We start from the raw sequence: 24,794 nt of genomic DNA, 5'->3' as shown, positions 1-24,794 counted from the left end.
GTACAGTGGTTTTGGAAATCTGCACATAGCAAGAAAGCAGAACATGAGTAAGCCATCAAAGTGATAGACTAGAAATAATTTTGGCCTGTGAGCACAGAAAGATACATAACACATCTTTGGGGATCTTATCGCAAGAGGTACATGTTCGAAAACAAGGCAAAGCCACTGGGTTTCTGTGGAGACAGTATCTCCTAATAAGGAGAACCTGTAACATCTATGGATATTGCAGACAGTAAAAACATAAAGGAGGAACCTCATGCGGTTCTTTTGAAGAGAGAATTATTGCTTACCCCAGAAATATAGAACAAAAAAGCGTCAAGATGTTTTAAGCAAATACAAAGAAATGATAATAGTATCACAGCACCGAACAGAAGACGGATACAATAAGTGGCCTTATTATTTTTTCCTTTTAACTTATGGCATAATAACTTTGATTTTATTTTACAATGGCAAATTCAAAATATCAATCCCTGATTTTTCATATTACGCGAGTATGAAAATCTAAACCAAAACAGGAGAAGGATGAGAAAGGTCAGGAAGAAAAAATAGGCAGTGGGCTATGGAATAGAGTAGTAATATGTAAATTGAGAGGTGATTCTGGAATATTTTTGTGACTAATCTATTTCCAAATACGTACGAGCTATCTGAAATTCTCACACAGATCATTCTGAAATTCTCACATAGATCATCGCCACTGTTGCCAAAGGTAAGAACAGCAGTGGAGTGCTCAGGTTTCTCAGATCACTGCAAAGGACCAAAACCTGTTCCGCTACTCTTCTGGCTTTTATCTGAGAATTATTTTCTAGTATTTCTTCTCCTGTAGTGCTGAGGTGATACTCACATGCTTTCTGTTTTTTATGACAGTAACAGAATCCAGTTACATTTAACTCACATTCTAGTAAGAGTTCTGTGTTGACCAGCTCTATGCTTAGATCATGGACACTCTTATAGCTCTGTGGAAATGTTTTCATTAGTTTCTACATTATCTGAATTGCGGAAGTACATTCTAATTAGTCAGCTTTAGAAGCCTTTTCTACCTTTAAATATGAAAAATTGTGAATATACAGGTGTAGATTTATTTGGAAGTTCCACAGGTATTTTTATTTGGTCTTTTGAAAAAGTGAATAATGCAAAATGGAAATTACTAGGATTATTAAGAAAAAATAATATGGAAAACATGAATTAGAATTTGAATAAGCTCTTGAAACAGCATGATACAGCTTTTATCTCATAAAAGTGGATGTTGTTATGGTACTGTTGCACAATCTGACATAACTCCGGGATTCACCACACAGGTATTCTCCAAATCATGTGGCAGAATCTCTTGGTATATCATAGAAGGAAACAGAGATGGATACTGGCTGCCCAACATGCCAGTGGTGCCTCTTTCCCGTCCAGACTTAGGTGTTTACTCCTCTCTAGGAAGCAGGATTTCAGTCTTACTCCTTGCTCTGTGTTTCTGTGCAGCTTAACAGGTTCTGCTGAATATCTCACAGGAGAGTAGAAAACGCATCTTATAGACACAGCTTGATTTGCATTCTGTAGGTAGGCTGACTGGCCACCTACCTCAGGGCTGTAATTCCATGTTATGACTTGGCAGCTAAGTTACACTGTCTAACACTTCAGTGTTAGCTAAGTCATCTTGAGGAATGACCCATCTTAAAGTGCCTCAGTTCTCCACTATACAATGGTAAAGGTACAGTATTACAGTAACAATGAACATTACAGTATTACCTAACATCACCTGAGAGAATAGAAGCATTAAAAAATGTAAGATGATTATGCTGCAAGGGAACAGAGCTACATAAATGTCTTCAGGAGATGACAACCATACTGAAAAATGGCTATTGATTTACCAGTCTGTAAGGTATCTGCTGGCAGAGAAGGGGGAATTCTTGTTTTTCCAAGTCTCTGCTTTTCATTTCTCCAGATCTTCTAGTATTTCCATTCACTGCTTTCAGTACAAGCTTCATCAACATCTGCCTGGAAATCTTTGTGGCTGCTGTTTTCCTGATGTTCAAAAGCACTTTCCATTCTTGTCAAACGGTTTATATAATTGAAGGCAGCCAGCCATTCAGGTGGTAGAATATAACACACTCTTGCCACAGCTTCCTTTTTCATGCTCCTTCCTTCCAGCTTTGTTTTGCAAGCTGATCTGTTTCAACTTGCATCTGGGATTTCTTTCTTTATAGGCTATGGCTAACACATGTTTTTCTACAACTGGGAACTGGATGTGTCTTTGCTAATGTCACTCAGATGCTGACTTACTCCTACTGAAGTTCTACTGGATTTTCTCCAAAGCAGCATTGTTACCATCATCTCAAGTCACTTTTTAGACAATCATTGGTAGGTCCTCTGCTGGTAAAAGCCATATAGCTTCACAGATTTCAGCAAATTGATACACACTCAGCTGGAGGAAACTGGCAGCTGTATTTTTATTGCTTCACCCACCTTCTTACTTTTCTCCATAAGCTGCTGTATGGTAAGTCCAGTCCATATAGGGGGAAAAAAAGAGCAAAAGCAAGGTTCTTTTAATTTATTCTGAAAGAAAAGGAAGCATTAGGATACAAAAGAAAATCTAAGTTACAGAGGAAAAGAAAACTAATACGCTTCCCTCTTCATTCTGTTTTGTCAGATGTGAACTGGGGCTGTCAATGAAATTCAATGGTGTGTGACATAAATCCAAAGAGAGATTATTGTATGCAATGCATAGTCAGATGTCAGTGTTCACTGCTGCAGGAGGGCACAGAGCTAAGCACTGAGACAGGGTTTTTAAATGGCTAGACATAACCACACTGATGTGGTCTGAGAAAAAGAGGATAATCAAATTTCATGCTTGAGGACATGAGCTGATTATTTTCTGAATCCTAAAGGCCACCAAACCCTCTGCAGCTCCTACCCTTCTGCTGGATGCTCTACAGAAGCTTCACTCTCATTCTCCAGTTGAAGAGAAGACACTAATTCAAAGAAGGAAGAGCAGAATGTAATCAGCCTTGGTATCATATGGGGACAAACCAGGTATGATGTTCTAAGAGTCATTCATATTTTCTTCATGAAACGATTTTGCTGGAAAACCATAGTGTTTTGGGAGTAAAAACTCAAATGGTGTGTGAGTGTGGCTTACCTTTTTTATAATTTTATTTTTCTTTTCAATGAGAAATTTTGTTTTGAAAATAAATTTTTATGTACAAAGCGCAGATATTTCAAAAGATCAAAGTGAAGCAACATTTTTAAATTGCTTCAGCAAGAGCCCAATTTTATTTTTTCCATTTGTAGAAATTTTCTAGATTTCACTTTTTCATTGCAGTAAGATGAAAAAATTACAGTAAATTCCTAGTTTTCTTGTAGGACAGAAAAAACAAAGCTTCCTATCATGTTTCTGTTATTGGCAGAATACAAGTACATCTATTCATTATCACACTACAGAGATATGAGGAAACAAAGCTAAGGCTTCAACATTTTTGTCAGCTACCAGCAGATCAGCCTGTTGTAAACAGGGAGATGGAGGTAGAGGAACTGTAACACTCTGCATCTAAATAGGCAAAAAATAGGGAGATTCTTGTTGGAAGTCAGTATTTTTGCAAAAGGGTTGAGTCAAAAAATGTTTTTTAGTCAAATACAGTTTCAACCAGCCCTAGAAAGATGGCACCATCTCTGTTAAGGACCTTGACTCACAAACATACTCTTAAAATCTTAAAGTAAGAGCTTGAGTTGTCTCACTTACCAGTTTCTCAGACATATGTACTACATGGATAGTTGAGCTGATAGGAATCAGACAAAATCCTGAACTACCACAGATTATAGTTTCGCATATCAAGGGAATCAACACAGATTCTGGTTTTGCTTGGTGTATCACAGCATACCTTGGGACAATACAGCAGATGTTTCAGGATCACCTACGCCACTCACACATCAGGGTGAGGACTCTCCAACAGAGCAGCAAGGCAAACAGCTGCAGGTAGTAATCTCTAAAGCCTATGTTAAAGAGTCAGAACACCATATGATTTGCTGTAGTTCACTGAGAAAAAGGAGCTGGTAGACTCGGAAACCTGAAACATGCTCTTCCAGGTGCCAGTTTGGTGCTTTAAGAAAGCCAGCTTCCTTCTTCTGACTTTAAAAAATAAAATGTTGCCTAATTTCCCCTTGGAAAAAATAAGGTATTAATCTCTATAAATCCATGTGTGTAACTGCTAAAGGAGATAAGAGCAGTAAGTGATTTTTTGGAAGAATCAGATTGTCATAAAGATGCTAGCTGCGACATGCAGTGTCAGAGCAGAGCTTGCAGGCTTTTCCATGGCAAACATATCTGCATTAGTAAGTGACAGTGAAATAAAAGGAGGTTATTTTCAATATTTGGAATATTTCTTAGATTCTACTCCAAAACCCTTTGAACTGTAGAGGCAGCAACCTCTTGCAAGGTTTCAACTACGATCAAAACAGTTTTGTAAGCAGTTTTCTTTTCAAAGCATTTGAAGAAGTTTGCACCATGAATTTGAGTCTAAGAAAATCTAATAAAACACTAGAACATCTTGTAAAAGTTCCAGAGAAAAGCCTGTCATTCGGTTTAGCGTTCCTCCCGCACTGCCCTCCAAGTTCCTAATTGTGTCCCGTCCCCACAGTTTTTCACAAACAATATTTCTGCAACCTCCAGCCTCTCCAACTCTCATGGACTCCAGTAGAGGTTGGAAAGCGTTGACTAGAGTCTAGCTGTCAGTAGGTTCTATTTCACAAAAGTAAAACTTGTATTGACATTTAATCGCTTCTGAGGTGAACAGAGTTGATTTGTTTCCCCCAAAGCCTCTTCTGGGTAAAGTCAGAATTTCCAAAATTTTTGTTGTTTGGACAAGAGAAGTGGCAAATTGCATGATCCTTCTCATCTTTATGTGCCAGGAAAGGATCTTGGTGAGAGAAAGGAAAGGAGACATCTGTGGTAAACATGGTTTGGAACAAGTTTCTGCTAAGAGCCTCTGGCGAGACATGAGAGCCTTCCACCACAATATCATTATTTCCAGTTAGCAAATTCCGATTTCATGACTGCTCTTAGACCACCGTCCTGCTACCGTGAATCACCAGCATCACTAATGACCTTCTGCAAGTCCTACAGCAAGTCTGTTCCTTGCATTCAAGCAGAAAATAAGGCTTCATTAGCTACTCTCCATGTCAAACCTAGCAGCACAAGAAATGGAAGGCTTACCCATTTATCTGCTGCAAGTACCACAAAAGCACAGCTTTCTTCCACCTCCCTCTTTAATTTTTCCCCTTCAATATACCTGTACTGCATTGGGAACCCATAGATCATTGCTCCATCGGAGTAAATGCTCTGCAAATGCATACAATCAATCTTCACTTGAGACTTAGATTTTTACGCACAGTTGCCCCACGCTCGATTTGTGTTTGCACACTGGTGTGGTGGAGTTATCAACTTAAGCTAACAGGCCTAACTGAGGCTAAAAAGGGGAACCTTGACTGATTAGGAAGGTCCCAGAGGGGATCAACTAGCTGCACATAATTTGTACAAAGTGAATTAGTCAGAGGTGGTATGGAAACTCAGTGCTTTGGAGACCAGATTAGAAGACTGCATTGTGTATTCACATAGCCCTTTTCCCACGGAATCCCCCTTTTTTATCCCTCCCTAAACCGCACAGACTCCCTTATTCTTTTTCTTCTCATGCAGTCTTTATCTCTTGTCTTCTTTCTTCCTCCCACCTGAAGATTTTCCCCTCTTCCTCATCATTTGTCTTCTCTCCTAAACTTCTTCAGCAACAGCTTTTTGTCTCTTCCTACTCCATCTCTGCTTTTTGTCTCTTCCTACTCCAGCTCTGCACTGACAGCTCACATCTGTTCCATCCAAGGCCTCAGTAGTTGCCTGGATAGCAACCAGGCTGCCAAGCTAGGAGAAGAACAAGGGCAGATGCCTTCCTTACACACCTTTTTCTTCTTTGCTCTGTATTTGAAGGACCATATCCTGCGCCATTGGGAAATCGATTTGTAACCACGTGTAAATGTTCCTGACAAGGCCAAGAGGTACATACTTTTCACCTAGACAGACTAAAAGATGAGGGACACAAGATGTCTCAACTCCTAGATGCATGCCTGTTTTCAGCTCCTTCCAGAACTGACACTAGGAATGGCATCACACTTGGCATTCACTCCCTGCTGAACCTCTCCTAATGCAAAGACAGGCAGCAAGGCAGCCACGTGGCTTTGTTCATGTATCTCTTTTATCAGTCTCTGCCATAAATCTTTAGCACTCTGCAAACAATTGAATGCACAGAATTTCATCTAAGGCTTTCTGCCCCTCCAAAGGTTCTCTCCACACTCTCCTACAGAGCCACAGATTCCTCTAAGCCAACTATCAGTCTTGAGAAGGCCTCATACGATAGCTGATCTCAGCTGTGGTAGTGTAGCAGGGAGAGGGTGACCTGGCTTACTGTGTTCCTAGGGACTCTTGAGAAAGCATAAGGACTATTCTGTAGGACTATTTTGGATATTCTTTAAGATATAATCAGCTTTCAGTCAGGAAAATTAAAATGAGTTTTTTGAGTTTGTTAGGCAAAAAGTAGTGCATCTTTTTTAGCTTTTCATCCCATTTTGGAATGAAATGAACTGTTAGCCTTTTCAGCTAGTTTTTAGAACAAGGCACTGTGATGAAAAGGAGGGAATAATCGGACACAGAATACATTTCCTCTCTCTCTTGTTTTTAAATCCTTCTGTAAATTTTACCAAAAATATTCACATTATGGGCTGAGGACAATGTGAAAATTAAAGTTTATGTTTGTATCCCAGAAAAATTGCATATTGATCATGTAAAGTATATACTCATATCTGCATATTTTTAGTGAGCTCTCTGAAAATTCAATCATATTAAAGCAACGGTAGGATTTGGGTTTTTTTAACAGACTAAGCTAATACTTAAGCTATCAACAGTTTAATACTGAGACACCAGACTACGCTATCCTCATACTATCCCTGTTTTTCAAGGGAATACTGAACCCATTCTGGAGATAAGAAGCAATGTGCCTCCTGTCTGAAACTGAACTCCTTTCTTTGGTATCTAAGGCCAGGCACCATTCATAATTCTATCCTTTCTACTATGAACAGGTTTCAACCTCCAAAATTTTTTATCATCTGGCAAGTTTTATCCACTTCTAAAAATAAAATTTAGAAATCTCTTCAGGATGTAGGTGAAAATATTTATGTGCTTTTTGCTAACTGTTGTGATCTAAGCACCAAGATACTGAGATTCTGTGGTATCAGAAAAAGATCATTGTGAATCATGCAAACCCTGTCAACAGCCAGGATATGATACAAGTGGGAACATAAAATGTCTTCTCCTTACCTGTGCACCACCACATCTGACCTTGATAACACCTACTTTGCTTTTTGAAGGTAGCTCATAAATGTACTCTTGGTGAGGAGCCTGAAGCAGGGGTTGTTACAGCCGAGTCTTCGACTGTAGGTTCAGTAGAGGGAGCTGTTTTATAGGCTGAGGAGAGCAGAGTTTGGGATTCCTACCTTGATAGGTACAAAGGAGCATTTTCAGAACAAAGTGCATCAACTATTCCCTTTGACAGCTGCATCATTTCTATTGTTCCAGAATACTTAGACTATTAGTATCTCTAGGCTGTAATTAAGAATTTATTTCTGTTGAATATTAATGCCTTACTCCCACACCAGTATATATACATACAATGAAAAATCAGAGTAAGGAAGTCTTCTTATTTCCTTTGGCTTTAGCCTGCAAGTGAACCTTGTAATGTAGAAGCATCTCATATTCTAGATACCAACTGTCTGATACCAACCTAGAGATGCTCAGCATCTTTAAAGGATGGAACAACTAGATGACTGTGCTACACAATGAGAGTAGGTTCTGCAAGTGTTCTCTTGACCATGGACATTCCTTCTGCAGCCAAGGGCCCACACTTTGTGAGAAACTACAGAAAGATGCAAATATGCTGCAAGCATGCACATTTTATGGCTAGATAGGAGGGGAGCTTATGCAACCAACTATAGCACAGATGTAGCTCCAAGCCCACCACAATTATAGAAGTATACTTCTCTAGTTGATCACCATTTAACTTAAAGGTTATGTATTTGGGAAAATATATATATTTTTTTGCCCTCAGGACTATAGTACCCCTGGAAATGTGAGAGGGCAGAAAGAGGAGGATACAGCCTTTGGAAGAAAGGAAAAGCTTGCAAGGAGCTCCTTCTCAGCACATTGCAACTGATCTGCAAAAGCAACATGGTGAGAGAACTTTAGTATTTAAAAGAGAGGAAATGCTTCCAGTGTCAAAGTGGGATCTCCTATCCTCTGTTTCTGAGATGTGCTAACTATATTTGGGTTCCCTATTTCCCCAGCTGCAGAATGAGAGGAAAAAAAAAAAAAAAAAAAGGTTCTCTTGTAGAAGCTGGAAGAAAAAATGTCTTGCTACCCTTTTCAAAGAACGCTGCAAAGCGTTCTGCACAGCACCATGATCGAACAATAAAGGCCAACAATGGTAAGGCTGTCTTTGGTAAACTAGGGTAGGTTAGGTACCCACAAAGCAGAGTGTGTAACGTGGCTTACTTACTAGACATGTGGGGACCAGCCTTTTTCACCATCCACATACATGGCAAATCAGAGGTCAGTGGACTTTGTTGCAAGCAGTATGTTAAAAAGAATGGCCCTATCCTGGTCTATTCATATACAGCACAGTCAATGCTATTAAACCATGATGTCATCAACTGATAATAAAGCCTTTGAATAAAAAAGCAGTGGGATCAAGCCAAGACAGAAGCAAAACATAAAGAAATTCTGGGAATAGATGGAGAGACATTCTTCTTTGTTGAGGTATTGCTACTTCAGCATCCTCTTGGTCACCTCTCCTGCTTTTGTGTGCCAAAACAGCAGAAATGGCCAAAAGCACTTTCTGTATATAATGAGCTGGCTGGTAGGACGTATCTTTCTTCCTGGAATCAGTCATAGGACAATAAACCAAGATTTTGTCTGCACTGTTGCAATACCTGTGACCAACTGCACACAGGCCACCCAGGAGCTCCAGCTGAATCAACACCACACAGCAACTCTTTCATGGTAAGGGAGAGATGACAACACATTGCACTGGGGGTTCTTGCTACATATCGGTACAACATGGACCCACTTAAAAGCCCTGATTGCAGAGGGCTCAGTAAGTTAGCTATTTACTGACAGCTAATTATTAATAGCTATCAGTAAAAATGATCAGACTCTGTAGAGGGAGAAAGAGCTAAAATAAGAATCTAGTGTTTATCATATGGCTTTATTGGAGGCCAGGATGGTCCAAAGATGTTATGCTCTGTTCTGTGATGAACTGGAATCACACGAAAATTCTAGGTTAGGGATCCTACTAACTATTACAAAGAAGAGATACACCAGAGCTTCTGTTAGCAAGACCATATTAGGTATGAGAGAAAAAAGTCAGATATTTGAAACAGTTTGGATCTGACTTTAAAAAAAAATAGCTTTCTCATTTTTTCTTTTAAAAGTGTTACTTTTCACACTGACCTAAAGGGTTAAATACTTCCAACCAAATTAAGAGATTTCAAAGAAACAAATATTATTTGCACCAGTTTACTACATGGCCTCTGTGCCAGTGGATGTTCGGAATATGGTTTGTTTCTCTCTCCACCCTTCCAGACCTATTCTTGCAATCTATGACATTTCCCTCCCCTGACTGAGAGTCTGGTACCAGAAATCCATGAGCTTCCTGCTTATTTGCCACCTACAAATAAGGTGAACCACAGAAATCTCCATACTCACAAAATTCATACAAAATAAATTTGATTGATCACATATTTTTCCAATAGCTTTTCAACTTAGTTGCTTTGGGCAGAATTATGAAACAAAAAGGGAAGACGTAAGCTCAAATGACTAATTGCTGGGCTGCACAGCCTGATTCCAAACTCAGGCTGGTGTAAATCTGGAGTGACTCTGCTGGAGTCCAAGAACCAGTTCCAGGGTCACTACGCAGACACAACTGGCAAAGCACAATGGTGCATTTACCGGTTTGGGGCAGTCTAGGTCCTCCATGCCTGTGAGGTAAAAGAAAACAGAAAAGCTGGGCAGGTTGCACAAAGTTTCCTAGCAGTTACCTGCATTATTGAGGTGCCGTTCAAAGATAACAAATCAGTAGCCAGAGGTCTTCCAGTTTGACAGACATCAGAGAACTCAAGGGGTGAAGATGACCCACCAGTAAATTCACCTGTTTTGCCCTGCAAAACAGCTGCAGAAGCCTCACACAGTGGAACTCTCCTGACCTTTTCCAAAGGAGTACTGCATAGCATAATAGCTCTTTCTTTTTAATAAAATTCTGTATGCTCTGATATGGCAGCTGACATCCTACTAATATTTAGAGGCCAGTTATTGAAACCTTCACTCAGTTCTAAACTATTTACATATTTAGGTGATATTATCATTCCCCTCCAGATGAGTAAGAATTTCCTCCTGCAGATGCCTTCCTCTCATTGCTCCCATTTGTCTTTAAAGAGAGCTTCTCAATATATTCTTTTAAATAATTATTGTCTTGATAATGTGCAGCCTGGAACAGAGGCCCAAGGTCTACAGAACATTTAAGTGTATTACTAAATCAATTTCTGTTCAGCAAAATATGTCAACGTATGCTTAACTGTAAGCATTCACTGAAAACCTCTAAAGAGTAGAAATGGATTGCTGGCGTAGGGCCTGCCTATGGTGTTGTTTATACAGTCTCTGTGATAGAGACAGCTTTAGTATGGTCCCTAGCAATTCAAGGTGATTCATTTCGCACCAGGGCTTTACTGCTAATACTCTAGGTTTCCACAAGAGAAAACATTAACAGCACCATCTAGATTTAATACAACATTTAAAACCAAGCAGCAGGTCAGAACATATCCTTGCAAGGCCTTGTGGACCACTTCTTATTTTAGCCTCAGTTGTTTTTTCAACTCTTACAGAGGCACAGCCAACACATGCTGCCCTTTTGCCTACTCATCTGTTGGCACTGCAAGGAGAGTGTTAAGGCTTGAAAGCCCCTGTTGCCTTGCAGCGCCACGCACACACAGCAGATGTAAGAAGTGGAAAGTCTTTTGCAGCCACGCACATGTTTAGTGCTCTGTGGAGTGTAAGGTCTGAATCAGGAAGGTGTAGTCCTAGTATACAAGGGGACCAAAGAAAGGAGAGGATACCCATTCTGGAAGGCACTACATTAACTCTAAGGAATTCTGTTCACCATATCTCTGCAAGGTAGATGAAGAACACGATTCTGACTTGATCAAGTTGGCCTGGTTAACGTTACACAAGTAATCCATGGCAGATGTAGGAATAAGCACATGAATCCCTATTTGTCTGCTTACCTGAACAGTTGTTGTATCCTAAACATAATAAGCACAAATACGTATATTTAGGTATGTGAATAAATATGGGAAATGTATATGTCAATGTAGAGAGAAAACAGTGAGGTGGCAGTCAAGTGCATTACACAGTACATCAAGTATCAGCAGGTAACATGGAAAAGACAGGAGACAGTCTTTGGACATGACTCTAACAGAATTCTTGTTGACTCTGTGCATACCCTCTGGACCCACCAGTCCATCTGCAATGGGATGTTTCCAGCTGCCAGGACAACCAACAGCCAGCATCAGCGCTCCCACGACTCCCAGGGGCAGTCAGGCTCCCTAAAGGGCTGTGCCGCAGTACAGAGACCCAGCCTAATGCCCCTTCAGTTAAATCACGGAAGACGGCATCTTCCTGGCTTCTCATTCTGCACTCCATCACCTTTGAGTCATCAGCTATAAAAAAACAAATCAACAGTAATAGTGACTGTCATTACTATGGTGTTTGGTGTTGCCCAAACTATGTCACTGTCAGGATGTAACAGTTCATACAAAATGAAACTCTTCCGCTCTGAAAGAAGAGTTGGAAAACAACCATCTAATCCACGTTTTTTTCCCTTGTGTGTGCTGATGAATTTTTTATGATTTTTTTGTCAAAATCTCAAAAGTGCAGCATTGTTCCAAATGACAGGTTTCAGAAACACCTATTTGGAATTTTTTTCCAGCAAAAAGATTGACAGTTTTCTTCCTCCTCTCATTCAAAACTTTTTTCAACTAGAAGAAATGCTTGACTTGAAAGGTAATTTCATAAAATTAATTTGAAAAACTTAGAAGATGAAATACATAATTTGATTCTAAAATTTTTCTTTTCTTAAGTAGAAATAATGCCTGAGGGCCAAAATATATTTTGAGTTTAGTTCATGGGAAAAAAAAAAAAAAAAAGTCCACAGGCCCAAACAAGTTACTGGATTTGAACATCTCTCATTTCTTACTGCAAAGTGTCCTACAGTCCGTTTTTTTGAATATGCAAATAGGTAGCATACTGTTCTTGCTGCTATCATGCTTTAATGCTGGCAGAACTGAACCCTGAGAACTGTATTTTATAAGTGGATCTTTATATTAGATCTCTGTGAAACCACAGAATCCCTTTCCCTTCCAGAGCTTAATAAATAGCTTAGTAAAGATTTTATCTATCTGTTTCACTTAATTATATATCCTTTGATTTATGGTCCAGGAAGGGCTGTAGATGAGGACATCACATTCGAAATCCAACCTCAAAATGTTTTCAAAATCAGTAACAAAAATCCTTACACAAAGTCTTATAAAAACAATCCCCTGGGGAAGCACATGCAGTGCAGCCTAGTCACTTTCTGTGTTTACCGAACAGGAGAGATGAATGGCTGACTTTGATTTTTTCATAGGTGTGCAAATAAGGAGCATTAGACTTGCTTATCCTGAAGTGTTTACCTTCATCTGTCAGTGCTGGGAGCTGAAAATGCGGTTCTGTGCCCCAGGGGAGGCACACGCCAGAAGATGCAAGGCTGAGTTAATGTGGCTTGGCAGGAATACATGGTATCAGAAAGGCAGAAGAGGGGAGACTGTCAGTTAACAGAAGCAGTAAGCACTAGAAGTGATAAAAATGATTTTCTAGATGCTCAGATATCAGAGTCTCCAATGAGCATGTAAAACAACAACAGAGAGAGGCAAAAAACCTAAGGAAGTCCAGACCAAAACCCTGCTTCCAGCATGCCTGAGTTTTGGGGATGTTACATCCAAAACCTGCCTGAGGCTCTATATTTATCAGCTGACCTGTTATATTAATAGTGGTTGAATGTCCACCCTTAAGCTTTGTGTTTGTGTTACTGTAAGTGTTCAAGGCATGTGACTTCACGTCACCAGTAGCATACAAAACAGCCCCATATCTGGAATCCCCTACACCTGACTTCCCCCACAAAATATAGGATTATTAATTTATAGATGTGAAATGCTTTTAGCATGCATCAGAAACAAAGCTACAATTCTCATACCCAGATCTGTAGCAAGGTACATTATGCACTCTCATGTCACCCCAGCTTTATAGCTGGCTGTAGGATACCTAATCTTGCATTATCCAAATTACATTTTGTTTCATAGAGCAGACGTTAAAACCACATGGGACCATTATGATCACCTATTCTCTCCCGAGTACTGAGAATCCATCCTATAATTTCTGCAGCAATCTTGTGCCATCTGATCAAGCCATAGCATCTTTTAAAGATAGTGGGAGTATCTTTCTAAAAACCTGCTAGTGACAGAAACTCCAACACATTTTTGGCAAGTTATTGCATTAGTGAATTGTTACATAAATTGTTAAAATGTTTTTTTAACCAACAGATTAAGACAGAAATCTCTCCTTCTCGTGAGTGTTTTATTTTCACTTAGATAAGTTAATATTTTGATCTCCTTAAGCCTTTTGATCTAAGGCAGGTGCTCCAGACCTTCAATCATTCTTTTCAAACCGCAAAGGATTTGAAAAAAGGACATGATATCCTTGAAGGAATCAGCACAAGAATTAGTCATACTTCGAGATGGTCTTAAATTGGGCTTTTTTTCAGTTAGAAGTGTTTTGCTGGGGGTTACTAATTCGCCCATATGCAGTTCAGTGGTTGAGATGAAACTTTCAGCCGGAAGTCAGGTCCAGCAGGCAAGTTCTGAAAGCAGGTTTTAGCACAGGCAATAGTCTATAACTGGGCAGTCACAGGGCAGTTTCTTCTCTGAGACAAGCACATTGAGGATATGAATATGCATCTCACAAGTCCCTGGTAAGTTCTTCCGGTAAGATATTTTAGATTTTTTTTTTTTTTTTTTTTGCATGGCCATGCAGGATAAACATAGAATTTGAAATATCCTAGCTATTTTTAAATAAAATGGAATTCTTATTTGCTGACCAGCACCAGATATTTCAGTGAAAGTATAATTAGGATTATAAAGAGAGGTAATGAATTTTGCTTATCCTGCTTGCCATTCCTGTGATTATATTCTGGCAGCAAATAAAAAAGTTTTAAAAGAGAAAGGTTAAAACAGCTCTTTCAACTGCAAAAGTTTTCTCAACAAAAATGCTTTTTTTATGCTTCTTTCTAAAATTAAATGCAATGTTTCCATTTGGTCATTCTGAGTTGAATTACGAGACTTTTTGCATAGTGTGTCTGCTTCCAAATCTCCCTCAGAAATGATGGAGAAGAATTGTACCATTTTCATCCTCGTTCACTTACCCTTAGCCTGATAGAAAACTTAAATCGTTTTCATATGGCTTATGAAATCTGGGCAGCAAGTCCAGATCAGAGGCCAGCGAGTGTGATGGCTAGTGTCAAACTGCCTGAAGTGGCAAGCAGCTCAGTATACTGAGTTTTGTGCAGAGGCAGACTTTGTACATGGCAGGCTGAAGATAGAGGCAGCCTGCTTCTGTTCTCATAGGCTCTTTATTAAATTGCGTTTTGTTAAGCTTATAGTTAAGATTAATGCAGCTGAATGAAGTACTAGCTTACCCATTAAATGAAAGGTAAATTCCAGAACCGGGCAAGTAATTAGAATATTTCCCCGCCCTCCTAAAATTTAATATATTCCTGAAGTTCAAAGAACTCTCATAGTAATAAAATCTTTTGCTAATATTGAAGTTATTTCCCATTTACTGAAATGCTTCTGAATCAGATATATAAAGTTACAGATTTAAGCCACTGGCTACTGTGAGATAAGAAAAGCTGCATTTTACCATTCCCTTAGCACCAGCCACTGTTGGGCAAAGGCCTAGCCTCTGGAAAGTAGACTCTATTTGGTCCTTAGATTCATACTGCCTTTCTGCATAAAAAAGATTGCATCTAAAATCCAATCTTTATCTTTTCTTCCTCCTTCACAGAGGACCCAGAACCTTCATTTGAGCTAGGCTCTTATGCCGTGCTGATGTTCTGGGAGTGCAAAGATTGGGGCTTCACCTCTCCCGTGCCTGAGAGCAACAAGAAAACTGAGAGATTGCTTCCTTCTTGGCCTACCTGTGTAACAGTAGGAGCAAGTTAGTCTCAAAGAGCCTTTTTTTAGAAGTAGCAGTGGTAATAACATCAGATGCCTTTAAAAGCACAATGCTATTTCAAGTGAATGTCATTCATCACTGATCTCATATTTTGACACAAAAAACAAAAAGGACAACAAACGCACATGTATCACAAGGACTTACAAGTAGCTTCCAGCACTTGCAGTGGAGGAAAAAACATCATTTTCAGATGCCCAAAAGACAAAGAAAGCAAACTCCAAACTTCTCATTTTTAACAATTCTATGGTTCTTTTGGTTGTCATGAAAAGCCAATTTCCTGATTTCTCATGGTCCAATTCATGATTTTTGGATGTCTATATTTGACAACATTAAGACACTAGCAAGGAATGCAAAAATGCATTCAAGTAAAGATATCTCTTGCTTGTTGAACCTTGGTGTGCCTTACAGAGCCCATCCTCACCATCCCTGCCACTGTAGATGCTCTCCTACACCCCTCACTGTGCTGTTTGTAAACTCTTTGGCTGAACCAGCTGCCTAATGAATTTGCTAGGAAACATCAGAATAGTCCTGGCTCCTGGGAATATGCTGGATTCTGGCACGCTGTTCAAAAATTCCTCCCTCAATCACTTTCCAAATATGCTTTTCAACTGACTGAGGGCTTTACGCTGTCCAACAGCCTATTAGGTTTGGTGTACTGCAACTAGATTTTACACAGAAAGCTAACATCTCTAGCTCAGTCTGTTTTGTTGGTACGCCATGCCAAAGGGAAAAAGAAGTACTGAAAGACTTGTTATAATACCTTTCTCTTCCCCTTACCATGTTCTGCAACTTTGAAACAGCTTGTTCAAATAACGTCAAATTTGGTCAGATTATCAACTGCCTACCACCCTCTCCTGCCAAATTTGAAATGCAACAGAGGAAAAAAAAAAGAGTGGTTTAGCAGAGATGCCAGTAAAAAATGGATATATAGAGGGAAGCAAATTTTGTTCTCAAAGAGCTTCTGTTGTTGTTCTGTAATATAAGTCTACTGATAAGAGTGTAAGATTGTGAGTTAGATTTTCATCATGATATTCATTCATTTCTGAGTGATCATTATTCTGCCCCACAAAACAAAGAAAAAATCAGATAATGCACTCAGTTCCACTAAGCTACCTTCTTGAAGACATAACAAGACACGATCTCTGCTTCCAAGATCTTGCAATGCAAATACACGAGATTCACGGAGGGAGGCACTACTAACTCCGCTTTACATGTGGGCAATGAAAGTACAGGGAGACTAAGCGAATTATCTATTGTCATTGAAGGAACAGAATGAAACATGGACCTACTGAAGCCTATGTCTGAGTTTTATTTGAGCCTCATCTACTTTCCATTCCTTTTACATCCTTTCCTATATCAGTGCTGATAAGAAATTATAAATATTTTTCACACTGCCCAATAATTTACTTTTTTAGAAGTCAGTGTGCTTAATTTTATGGCAATGGCAAGGCCTGCATGAGCTGAAGTTTTATTATAGTTTCCAGAGGGATGAATCCACTCCCTTTTTGACCCTAGAAATATCTGTATCCTAACAACTACACAAAACAATAGTGAAGTGTGACTAAATGTGAATGGCAATCTACCGCTGACAAGCTCTGACCATTAACATTTTTCTTTCTGTTTAACTCAGCAGGCGAAAGGCAGCTAACAGAAGCCGTCTGCTGTTATGAGCACTCACAAGAATTTCATTGTGAGTACGCAAAAGAAAATGAGTGCAATTCTCTCTGAGAATGCTACTTTCTAGGTTTTCATTATTTCTTTACAGATTAATTGTGGATAAATGCAAACAGCATATTTAGACACAGGGCACTTCCTTCTGTTGAGATCTTTGAAGCCTGCAACCCAAGCAGGTGAAATAATTGAGACATACAAGGCCAACATCTGCTGTGCAATTGTGCTGATATCATTAGTTTTGCCATGGTGTTATTAAAAGAAGAATTTAGTCCTTTTATAGCTTAACTGATCATATTCAGACAGTTGGTGAAATGTGTATGCAATCGGAGACCTTCCGCAGGAGTCAAGAGTGACTTTCCCTTCCCTTGTATACAGCCTTATCACTAACTGCTTTCCTGAATCCTCTTCGAGTATGGCAGGGTATGAGGAGGCACAGAATCCAGCTCTCCTCCTTTCCGGATGAAATTACTAGCTACTCCACCGTTGTATAAGGTCCAACTTTGCTTGCAGTTGTGTTCTAAAAGAAAACAATGAGCCCTGTTCAGTTCACTGGAAAAAAAGTTGTAGAGGCCTATATTCAGGAGACGATTCTTGGCACTGGATCCTGAATAGATGGAAGAACTCATGTGTTGACCAGAATATGAACCTGTATTTCAGAGGAAGCTCTGTGCTTAGTGTTTCCAAGTGATTACTCCACGTGGCTTCCTGCCTGCTGTGCTGGTTGCTTTGACTTCCATTCTGACACCCACCTTACTCTCTCTATTATACTAGGAGACTTGGCATTTAACTCCAGATTCTGGATTCCACTGTGGGGACTTGGCCCTTACAATTTAGGGATTACAACATCTTGCTTTTGCACATACAAGTCTGGAAATTCTTTCTGCACCTTGACCTACTATAACTGATGAGACTAGTGATGCTTTATTATTGCCCTCTATAATGTTACAGACTCAGTTAGTAGAAAGCATTCTACACAAATTAATCAATTAATAAAAGGGCATTCCTGAAAATACTGTTACTCATTTCCCTGGCTACAGATATGGCAGAAATCATAATAAACTGTACTTTTAGCTGCTGTAAAGCAATGTTGCCATTGAAATCAGTGCAGATATGCTGATTTATACCTGATGAGGATCTGGATATTATTTTAAGAGAGAAATTAAGGCTGCACAGCAACGCTCACCTATAAGAGAGCCTCTTCTTGTAAATGTCATATCGTAGTTCTTCAGATTGTTACTGGAGGAGTTACTCAAATATAGAAGGGCAGTTTTCAAGTACAAAAATTTAAATAAAGAAAAGAAAAACCCATGCTCAGTGAATTATGGAGAGACCATGAAGGGCAGTAAGTGTGAGAATCCAAACCCTGCCCACAGAAAGAGCCTTACTGTATGTTCCTACAAATATTGACGTTTGAAATCCAAAGCACATGTGATGCATTAGTGTGAAACAGGGATTACATACATGCTGCTCTCTGCCCTGCAGTTCAGGAAAAGTCCTTATGTAATGAAGAACTGAAAGACTTATGAGGGAATCCAATGGACTGTTATCGTGTAAAAATACCAGTGCTCTCCAAAGTCAACTCACAGTTGCTCAAATGTATGCCGGTATGTGTTTTGTTTTCCAATAGGCCTGAGAGAGAAGGAGCTCCATTCATGTCAGACCCTGTTAATCTCATACCTACAGCTTGGTGTGTGTGAATGAAACAGTGACTTGGGAAAGCCACTGCTTTTCTTTCCAGTCAATTCTCAAACATATAAAACCTACCACAGGAGATCCAAACACACTCAAACAATAACATGCAATTTTGCCAATTACAGAAACTACTTGTAGGCAACAAGAAGGGAACTTTTCATCCAACTAGGGGCTCTGATTTTCAGTGTTGGAAAATTAAGAATGATTTCTTGATGCTTCCTTCACAAGTTTCTCTTAATGGCCATCTGAATACTGTAAGTTTAATCAAACACTGCACAAACGCTGGGAGCAATTCTTAAATCAACAATAAAACAAACAAAATACAACAACAGAGCTCAGAGCTTGTGCAGTCCAAGTGTGTTACGGGTGAAAATACTCTTTTAGTGGACATAGAAAGAATAGGACCAAACCCAGACTTCTTCACAGGCAAAACTTAGTGCTCTTTTTAAACACTTTAACTAAACAAAGTTCCTATTAACTTAACGCTAACTCAGTAAAATTTGTAATTGTGTAGTAAGTGCTAAATAGAAGCTACAAAAAGACCTTCATATTCATTTCAGATATATTCTGACACATATCTGATTTCAGAAATAGCAAATCCTTACCTCCAGCATTTTGAGATGTCTTTGCCACCATATCTGTACCATGCCCTAACCCACATGTTAAAATCCCACTGCCTCTGAAGTATATGACTTCTGTAGGAATAAGATCTTTGCTTTTGAGAATTTCTCCCAAATTACATGCATATGTTAGGCTTTGTTTGAGACATCTGGTAAGAAATGATTAGCATTGTCATTTGCAAAGTTTAATACAGTGCATCACTGTGTATCAGTACAGCAGAATGCTTTAACCCATTTTGTTTCTGTAACTAAGCTAGCAGGACCTATCTATGCTTCCAGAATACCTAAGCCTCAGTAATATAGTGTTAGTACATAAAAATAATAGGATAAGTGGGATAATGGGGCCTCTAACACAGTAAATGAATAGTAGAGTCAGATGTGCAAGAGGTTTATATCTCTCTTAATTTATTTACAGAGTTTGAAAGTCCTCCAAAGTGATACGCCCCGTAGCATGTGCCAATAAGCCTAAGTCATGAAAGTCTAGGCCAGCTCTCACATTTTCTCTTAGGCTGTGTGCTCTCACCTCAGACAAGGATCCCCTCTTCCATCCATACAGACTATCAGTCAGTACTGACCATATAACCTGGGCTGTGAGTAGCCCACATAGACTGATGTTTTGTTCTGCCATTTGAGTACCTGAGACACCACAAAATTATTGCTTATCCTCTTTCTATCAGAATTAGGAAAGTTGTATCTTACAGATGTAGCAATAAAGATCTATATATAAAGATCCAAGAGCTTCCAAATCATGCTGAGAACTCACCCAGAAGAGTGTCACATATTACAGATGTCCCAGGCCTTTTTCTCTACCTTTTAGGGATTATGGGAACGATCCCCTGTTTAAGATCTGCATCTTAAAGAAGATCTGCTCTGCTTTGAGAGAGCTTAGAGATGGACATTTGGAGAGAAAGAGCAATTTCTTATGTTCCATGAAAATATATTGGGTTTGTTGTGCTTTCTTTCAAGAGTCAGGGTGGAAAATCTCCTTTGTGTGTCTGCATTTCTAAATGACTTTTGTGAAGGTCAGGATACTATTTGTAACTCAACATGTGTGTTCCTGTTACACTAGATCATAGTGATCCCATAACAATTTACTGTGGCTACAACAGATGTCTGCTCCTTCAAGTGGGGAATTTTCAAAAAGAAAGGGGGAGAGGCAATTAAATTTGCATCCAGCTACAACTAAATTTTAGTGGGATCTGAATACCTAAATTGCCTAGCCCTTGTGGAAATATTCTTTAAAAAAGTAAGCTTAGATAGATGATTTGGGTTCAGACTGAAAACTTCAGGTTTGAAGACTGCAAGATGACATTTGCACGGAATGGGAGGAATACTTCAATGCTGTGTCAAATTTCCAGCACATTTGAGCTGCCCAAGCCTGTTTCTATGCCTGAGGCAAATCCAAAAAAATTGTGATCAAACTTCAGCAAATAGATAAAAAGTGGTACAAGTGCAAGAAGGAGCAAATAAATAAATCTCTATATACAGACAGCTGTAGAAGGTTTTCCTTACTACCAAATTATTTTCTCTAAGTTAGTAACATTTTTGAATGTATTGCAGATGCATGATCATGTCTTCTTAGGAGAAGAACTTATTATATGTTTGTTGTTACCAAGACCAAGACTAAGCATACTGTGCCTGAAGACATCAAGGCCTACACTGGTAGAAACTTTAAGAAATAACTCTCAGTTTCATTCTCCCTCCCCATGAGCCACCAACTTTCTCAAGAATGGTCCTGACTACAGTTTTTATTTTTGACTGGATTTCCAAAGAGAGATTTATTTTTAATGTATGCAGATATTGCAAAAACAAAGGGCACAAAACTGCAGGATGGCACGATCCATTCAATACATTCAACACTTCTCCTATTGGAATAACATCCACATTCTGGAAAATTTCCACATAGAAGTGTTATTATTTAGAACAAAATTTATTACACTTTTAACTACTAGTATCCAAGAGAAACAAGTACTTCTACTGAGGAACTCTCTGAAGCATAGGTTTGATAGAAAAAAACTACTGGAGAAGTTTCACAATGCTGGAAGAACATGTTATTTACAGCGTAAGTTCTGGTCTCAACATAGGAATCTCCAAGTAAGATTACATAGCTTCATTACACAAGTAGTCATAGTTGTCTTCAAGTTTCATCTCGGACTCCCTGGAAGCTGCACAGAATTTCAGGTCTTAAAGTACTATATGCCAGAAAGCAAGAATTAAGGAAAGGAATGATCAGACCAGAAAGTAATCAGCTTTGCTTTAACAGCAAAAAGCAATTGTAAATTGAAGAGAACTCTCTATTACAGTTGGCTTATTCTACAAAGCACAAGAATTTTATACTCCTCATAATTTGCATTGGTTGCTCACATCCATCTAACTGTTTCTGAAAACCTAGTAAACTTTTAGTCTCCATGACATCCGTGCCAATGAGTTCTTCAGATCAATCATCTGCTATGTAATATCTAATGTATTGCCTTTCAGTTCTTGCTTTCAAAAAGTGTTCAATTATTTCCACAAACTTCTTCCCTAAACTTCTGCCAGGCCTTTCTGGATTCACTGTCTCTTGAAATTTACCAGTCTGAAATCTTTAAAGCTAAATCTATACTGCTTTTGGTGGCTATGCTTGAGTTTGCAGAAGCTTGTTGTCTGGCTTGTTATGTCTGAGTTGTTTAACAGGACAAAAATTAATCATAAGCCAAGTCTGTGCCCAGTTTATGAGCTTCTTTACAGTCAGTGGGTTCACTCCAAACTAGAGCTGGAATGAAAACCAAATTATAGCTCGTGTGGACAACTGGGTCTAAATCTTGCCCCAGATCAGCATGATATTATAGACATAGTCTCAGTCTGTCCAAATGCAGAGGAGTGCCATGCCTTGTAAGAATAACTATTGCCAAAAATACACTTAAATAACCAACATCTGTGAATAAACATGATCTGTTGTGGACAACAGATGAGCAGAAAAAGCAGTAAAAGCTCTCTGAATAATTTTTTGGAAGTTCCTGGCCAGTCTAGTACCAGATAAAAGTACAAAGAGAATCTGAGAGGTTTAGAAAAGATAGAGTAGTAAGAGTTCTCAACAAACACTTAGACATGGACAGAACTCTGGGAGGAGGAGACTCCTGCAACATCAAGGAAAAAAATACTGTTGAGTAGAAGCACTTGGAGAATACAATAAGCAAAGCAGATAACAAGTAGCGAAGCAGCTTACAGTCTCAGACATGAAGGAGAGAGAATTCGACCAGTAAGCCAGAGAACCCACATATGGAGGGACAATTCCCAGAGACTCCTGACAGGTCTTGAGTGTGGAATACAGTTACTTGTAGATTCAAAGAATGGGTGTTTCTGAATAGGAACAGGGAAATATTTAGCTCACAAAATCTACCATGTTCCTTCCTCTACCAAGTCCTCCACAATGTCCCAGTAGTCCCCTTCCTCGTCTCAGCACCAAGATGCTCTTCTACATCACCTCTGGCATTTTGTATAGATGGGCATCACTTAAGAGTTTCCTTTGATTCTGATTCACAGCCTTCAGGGCTAAATGGCTCCTCTCCAGTCTACAATAAAAGGATATTCAGTGAGTGCTTGGTGACTAATTTATTAATAGTGGGCAGGAATGTTTATTGTGGCTACTACAATACATATTTTTTGCAGAGAGGCTAACTGCCTGCTCTAACAGGAAGTACTCCAGCCTTATTGCTGCCACTGCCACCAGCTACTCTAGCTGGGTGGCCCTACAACTTCCAGGAACTTGGTGTCTGTAGCTAAGGAAAGCCCATGTTTCCTAGCCACAGCACTAAAGGTTTTCAGTTGCTGTAGAGCTGGCAGGAGTACTTCCTGCTCTGGCTGCTGCAAGATGGGCTGAACATCCTTTTGCCCTTATAAGACATGGAGACAATTGCAGTACACTGGGCAGCTCACCAGTCAAAGAGTTTTCAAGCCAGGATCTGAGTGGAAGCTGACAGTAGAAAGGGGAGTAGAGGCTTGCAAGATTAGTAGAGCCTACCCCTTCTAAATTCATGGACATGTCTAAGAAAATTCTGTCATCTGTACTTTAAGCTCATAGAAGATAAGCAAAGGAGGGAGGGGTTGGTATTACATGTCTTGCAAAGCCCTTTTAAAGTATGAAAACTGTGGTGCTGACTTCGTCTATGAAAAACAGCAATGCCTCAACCATGGCAACATCCTTTGTCAAAAAATATTGACTCAATTAGTGACCATAACTTTTTCAATAGCTTCCAAACAGCAAAACAGATTTTGGCACCAATAAAAATACGTTCTCTTTATTAAATCGTTATATGGCAAGTTTCAATGCAGAAGAAATTATCAGAAGTATAATCCTCAGACTGTACCTTTGCAGTAGGGGTTTTGCTCCTTCAAGCAGGGGAAAACATTAGCAGATGAGGCATAGAATAAAGAATTGTGACACCACAGTCGTAGGCCTGACTTTAAGACCAACTGGAGTTCCTAAGTGGGTGTGAGTTAGACTGAAGTCTGCCCGCAAAGAGGATGAACATATTCATTCTACATGGCAGTTCTTTGGACTAGGATTTTTTCCCCTGGCCCTTGTAGGCAAATTTGCAGGAAGCCACTGTAATCTGGATTCAGTTTTCTTTTCTAGCCCAAAAACCAGAAGTAATTCACATGGTACTTTGGTTCTCTGGTTTGATTTCTGACAGGCCTTCTTTTCTCTTGGGGATAACACTCAATGGCCTCTAGTGGGTTTTTTTGTTTGTTTGTTTTGGTTTTTTTTGTTTTGTTTTTATGTTTTTTCCTAGGTACTTTTAGGCTTCTCAATTTATTTGGATTTCAATCAAGGCATTAAATACACCATAGCAAAAGATCGTCTTCTTTCTTCCACCCTAATATCTATCCAGAAGACAAAATCTTTCCTGATTTTGTTCCTCAGTCGCATTGCTGACTCTTCTGGGGAAAAAGGCCATCTATCTTCATAAAGTCCTACTCAACACTTCACTTCATTTACTGTAAACTTCCACTTTCATTACAAGGCTTATAATCCCCAATTTTTGCAAGGCCTGTAGAAGTCCCAGCTGAGGAAACAGTTAATATCATCTCATTTAATCCTGCAATATCAGACATAATACAGGCCATGACAGATACAATACAGATACACACAGAAAAAGAACACACACACACATATATGCACATACACACACAGCACAGCTGGAGCGTGGGAGATTTCATTTACATTTTTATAGTATTCTGAAATCTCCAAAACAACGATCACATATTATATGTGATTTTTTATCCTAAGCTGTAATAGGTGACCAATAATCATCTTACACACATTAGGCATACTAGTGCCTTTACATTTTTCAGGATACTTACAAAACTGCCAAAATTAACTGTTAGAGCTGAAATGAACATGCTGAATGTCTGCCAGAGCACTGTTATTATTA

This window comes from Rhea americana, unplaced genomic scaffold (genome assembly GCF_003343005.1).
Source record: "Rhea americana isolate MKP2758 unplaced genomic scaffold, rheAme1 scaffold_93, whole genome shotgun sequence".
NCBI lineage: Eukaryota > Metazoa > Chordata > Aves > Rheiformes > Rheidae > Rhea > Rhea americana.
The sequence above is the reverse complement of the archived record's forward strand: the minus strand, read 5'-3'. Positions refer to the sequence as shown.